Here is a 6,195-nt window from a genome sequence, read left to right on the forward strand (position 1 = left end):
AAAATGTTGGGTGTTGAAAGTCAGTTACACACTCCGTACCATCCTCAAAGTTCTGGTAAGGTAGAACGCATGAATGGAACTTTAAAATTAAAAATACAGAAAGCCATGGCTGAAACAGGAAAGCCTTGGACAGAATGCCTTCCACTGGCCCTTTACTCAATACGCAATACCCCAAGGGGTAAGACTAAACTGTCTCCATATGAAATTTTGTTTGGCAGGACTGCCAATTTAGGATGTTATTTTCCACAGCAACTTGTGTTAAATATTGAGTCATTGACTTCTTATGTGCAAAATCTTCAGAAACAATTAACTAAGGTGCATGCACAAGTTTTTGCTTCCCTTCCAGATCCTGACAACACAGAAGGAAGTCACAAGTTGGAACCAGGTGATCAAGTCTATATAAAAAGACACACCAGAAAGGCTCTAGAACCAAGGTTTGACGGACCCTTCCAAGTCCTGTTGACAACACCTACATCAGTCAAGCTTGAAGGAAAGGCATCATGGATACATGCAAGCCATTGCAAGAAAAGCAGTATAAACTCATGATATTGATGTTAATAATGATAACCTCAACGGAGGCGTGGGATAGACTGAATTCTCTAGCCCCTTTGAACAATAGATTCGTACAACATCATAGAAAATTAGTGCATGACTTGTTAAACAATACACAAACCCTGACAGATTGTTGGATCTGTACCCATTCGCCGGTATCAGCCACAAGTATACCTTTTCTAGCAGTTCCCGTATTAGCAGAAGAAATATTCGCTTGGCCTAATTGTTCAGACAACCTGGCCAACAACCAAATTGGTAATGCTAGGCTGTGGAATACTACAATCGCCATACCAATTGTGGGATGGGTAGAATTTCCTTGGTGGCAGGGTAATCTCTCAGGGAGTAACACACATCTACAATATTTAGCATTTAGGGGAGGAAAATGGGTACCTAGAAATAAGACTGGATTAACTAATTTAGGACAGGTCCCCACAGAAAATCTACAGCTTAGTTTCAGTACAACCGTCCCCCCCTCTGATGCTTTCAAACCTGTAGTATTGGAAAGATACATACATAATAGAAAATGGAAACATTCTAAATTGTTCCCCCATGGTGATGCAAACAGTTGTACAAGTAAGCTGGGGAACCTGGTTTGTAATGAATCCAATGAGTATATCAAAGGAATGCCTGTATGTGGGAATCCCGCAGCCGGGTACTGTAGCCCCTTGGGACAAAAACCCTCTTGGTGTATGCTTCAGAATGTATCTAGATTTGTGGACTTGGCTCACAGATTGGTATTGCAGCACTCAGCTCTATGGGATCTGCCTGAAGGTACATTTTGGATATGCGGAGAAGGAGCATATAAATGGCTTCCCGTAGGTATAAAGGGTACTTGTACATTAGGACGCCTAACCCCGGCTACATTCATAATTTCAAATAAACAAGTGAATATGCAAGCCGTGCCCAAGCACACACTGTATAAAAGAGCTGCAGATAACTCACCACGTCCCTCGGGGAGGCCACATATAGTACAAATGGGAATTCCTAACAAAATTGCTAGTACCATTTTTATTTATCCTATGTTAACACAGATGTGGGATAAATTAGTTAGAGCCACGGATTATCTAGATGATCAGATCTGGGATATATTGGATATACTAAACACTAGTATAGCTGTACAGAATCAGCTTATAATAGTCACTAACCAACATACCCTGGTATTGGATTACCTAACTGCCTCACAAGGGGGTATGTGTCAAATCATCGGACCCACCTGCTGTCATTATATAGACCCGAATAGTACTATGAGTATGACATTTAAATTAAAGGACGTACAACGACTCAGAGATCAGTATGACAAAGACAATGACCAGAATAAGGATAGCTGGTGGTCAGATACCTTTTCTTTTCTTAACCCAGCCAACTGGTTCAGAGGAATCGGTGGGTGGGTTGCTGGGATTATGCAGAGCATAATACATATAGTTATGATTATTGTAGTCATATACGTACTATTCCAGATTGTGCTCAAGAGTATCTCAGTATGCACAGATAAACTTTGTGTAATAGATGCAAGAGTATAAAGTTTTTTTTTCCTTCTTCTCTTATGTTATCCTTTGCTAATACTGATTATTGCGCTTATTTTGCTATCCCTTTGTAATATCTGTACTTATTGCAAAACAAAGAAAAGGTTGCGAGAGTTAAACGGAAGAATTAATACTAGATTTGATTCTCTTATTGAATACAAGCATGTACATGTGTAATACCAAATAAAGGCTTTGTCTTTGGCCCTGTGGTAATAAAATAAATAAAAGAAAATGTCAAAGGGGGGAATTGTGGAGATCAGACTGAACTAAAACAATCCATCTTGTCTTCTTCCTGAGAAATCTCGCTTACAACAAGATACATTTCTGCTGACTTGACATTTCCTTTTATGGAAGTAATCATGTGTGCATTCCTTCTTTCAATAGCAGCCTTTCATTCACCTTCCAGATGATGTAACTTTCTACTGATAAAGACTGGTATAGATTGTTTATGTAAGAGATAGTGAAATATGAGCGCTTGTGCGCATGTCTGTAAAAGAATAATTATTTTCTATATAAAGGGAGGGCAAAGCCCAGAGAGAGAGATGTGCTCCTGGGCTTCCCCTGTATATGATCACACAATACCTTGTTTGCGTGTCATTTACTCTGGATCCCTACCTCTAGTAAGCCAGGGACTGAGAAGGACTTAACACCGTGCACAACAGCAACATAGTATCCGTGCACAACAGCAACATAGTATCCGAGCACAACAGCAACATAGTATCCGTGCACAACAGCAACATAGTATCTGTGCACAACAGCAACATAATATCCGTGCACAACAGCAACATATTAACAGTGCACGACAGAAACATAGTATCCGTGCACAACAGCAACATAGTATCCGTGCACAACAGCAACATAGTATCCGTGCACAACAGCAACATAGTATCAGTGCACAACAGTAGCAGCGTATCAGCACACAGCTGCAACGGAACAGTGCACAACAGCAACATAATAGTGCACAACAGCAACATAGTATCCGTGCACAACAGCAACATTGTATCAACACACAACAGCAACTTAACAGTGCACAACAGCAATATAGTATCAGCACACAGCAGCAACATAACCGTGCACAACAGCAACATAATATCCATGCACAACAGCAAAATAGTATCCGTGCACAACAGCAACATAGTATCAGTGCACAACAGTAGCGGCGTATCAGCACACAGCAGCAACTTAACAGTGCACAACAGCAATATAGTATCAGCATACAGTAGCAACATAACAGTGCACAACAGCAACATAGTATCCATGCACGACAGCAACACTGTATCAGCACACAGCAGCAACATAACAGTGCACAACAGCAATATAGTATCAGCATACAGTAGCAACATAACGGTGCACAACAGCAACATAGTATCAGTGGACAACAGCAACATATTATCCGTGCACAACAGCAACATAGTGTCACAGCACAACAGCAATATAGTATCAGCACACAGCAGCAACATAACAGTGCACAACAGCAACATAGTTTCCTTGTACAACAGCAACATATTATCAGAGCACAGAAACAACATGGTATCAGCGCACAGGAGCCGGCGGAGGAACACGATAGATGCTAATACGCAGGAGCACCTGACGGCACCATATTGGTGATTTTTTTCCCATTTTATTGAGTATAACGGTGCTCACCTGACACTTTGTGTAGGTTACTATGCACAATCCTGCTGACAGATTCCCATTAACACAATGTATATTACTCAGTGTACAGCTTGTACAACAGTGTAAATTTGGTGTGCCCTCTAAATAGCTCAGCACACAGCCATTAATATCTCAAGCGCTGCAATAAAAGTGTGAGAGGTCTGCAGTATATACATCACATAGGAGACGCAGACTTATGTATATTCATCCCATATAAGACACTGAAACTGCTGTATATACAGCGCATAGGAGACACTGAGACTGCTCTACACATCACATATGAGACATCGAGACTGGTAGTTATAATCCTGTACATAGGGGCAGTAATATTGTAGTTATAATCCTGTACATAGGAGCAGTATTATAGTAGTTATAGTCTTGTACATAGGGAGCAGTATTATAGTAGTTATAGTCTTGTACATAGGGAGCAGTATTATAGTAGTTATATTCTTGTACATAGTAGCAGTATTATAGTACTTATATTCTTGTACATGGGGCAGTATTATAGTAGTTATATTCTTGTATATAGGGAGCAGTATTATAGTACTTATATTCTTGCACATAGGAGCAGTATTATAGTAGTTATATTCTTGTACATAGTAGCAGTATTATAGTAGTTATATTCTTGTACATCGTAGCAGTATTATAGTAGTTATATTCTTGTACATAGGAGCAGTATTATAGTAGTTATATTCTTGCACATAGGAGCAGTATTATAGTAGTTATATTCTTGTACATAGTAGCAGTATTATAGTAGTTATATTCTTGTACATAGGAGCAGTATTATAGTAGTTATATTCTTGTACAAAGGAGCAGTATTATAGTAGTTATAGTCTTGTACATAAGGGCAGTATTATAGTAGTTATATTCTTGTACATAGTATCAGTATTATAGTACTTATATTCTTGTACATGGGGCAGTATTATAGTAGTTATAGTCTTGTACATAAGGGCAGTATTATAGTAGTTATATTCTTGTACATAGTATCAGTATTATAGTACTTATATTCTTGCACATAGGAGCAGTATTATAGTAGTTATATTCTTGTACATAGGGGCAGTATTATAGTAGTTATATTCCTGTACATGGAGCAGTATTATAGTAGTTATATTCTTGTATATAGTGGCAGTATTATAGCAGTTATATTCTTGTACATGGAGCAGTATTATAGTAGTTATATTCTTGTATATAGGAGCAGTATTATAATAGTTATAGTCTTGCATATAGGGGCAGTATTATAGTAGTTATATTCTTGTACATAGGAGCAGCATTATAGTATTTATATTCTTGTACATAGGAGCAGTATTATAGTAGTTATGGTCTTGAACATAGGAGCAGTATTATAGTAGTTATATTCTTGTACATAGGAGCAGTATTATAGTAGTTATATTCTGTACATGTGAGCAATATTATAGTAGTTATATTCTTGTACATAGGGGCAGTATTATAGTAGTTATATTCTTGTACATAGTAGCAGTATTATAGTAGTTATATTCTTGTACATAGGAGCAGTATTATAGTAGTTATATTCTTGTACAAAGGAGCAGTATTATAGTAGTTATAGTCTTGTACATAAGGGCAGTATTATAGTAGTTATATTCTTGTACATAGTATCAGTATTATAGTACTTATATTCTTGTACATGGGGCAGTATTATAGTAGTTATATTCTTGCACATAGGAGCAGTATTATAGTAGTTATATTCTTGTACATAGGGGCAGTATTATAGTAGTTATATTCCTGTACATGGAGCAGTATTATAGTAGTTATATTCTTGTATATATTGGCAGTATTATAGCAGTTATATTCTTGTACATGGAGCAGTATTATAGTAGTTATATTCTTGTATATAGGAGCAGTATTATAATAGTTATAGTCTTGCATATAGGGGCAGTATTATAGTAGTTATATTCTTGTACATAGGAGCAGCATTATAGTATTTATATTCTTGTACATAGGAGCAGTATTATAGTAGTTATGGTCTTGAACATAGGAGCAGTATTATAGTAGTTATATTCTTGTACATAGGAGCAGTATTATAGTAGTTATATTCTGTACATGTGAGCAATATTATAGTAGTTATATTCTTGTACATAGGGGCAGTATTATAGTAGTTATATTCTGTACATGTGAGCAATATTATAGTAGTTATATTCTTGTACACAGGAGCAGTATTATAGTAGTTATATTCTTGTACATAGGGGCAGTATTATAGTAGTTATATTCTGTACATGTGAGCAATATTATAGTAGTTTTATTCTTGTACACAGGAGCAGTATTATAGTAGTTATATTCTTGTACATAGGGGCAGTATTATAGTAGTTATATTCTTGTACATGGAGCAGTATTATAGTAGTTATATTCTTGTACATAGGAGCAGTATTATAGTAGTTATATGCTTGTACATAGGAGCAGTATTAGTTATATTCTTGTACATAGGAGCAGTATTATGGTAGTTATATTCTTG

The sequence above is a fragment of the Ranitomeya imitator genome, chromosome 10, assembly GCF_032444005.1.
Source record: "Ranitomeya imitator isolate aRanImi1 chromosome 10, aRanImi1.pri, whole genome shotgun sequence".
Taxonomy (NCBI): domain Eukaryota; kingdom Metazoa; phylum Chordata; class Amphibia; order Anura; family Dendrobatidae; genus Ranitomeya; species Ranitomeya imitator.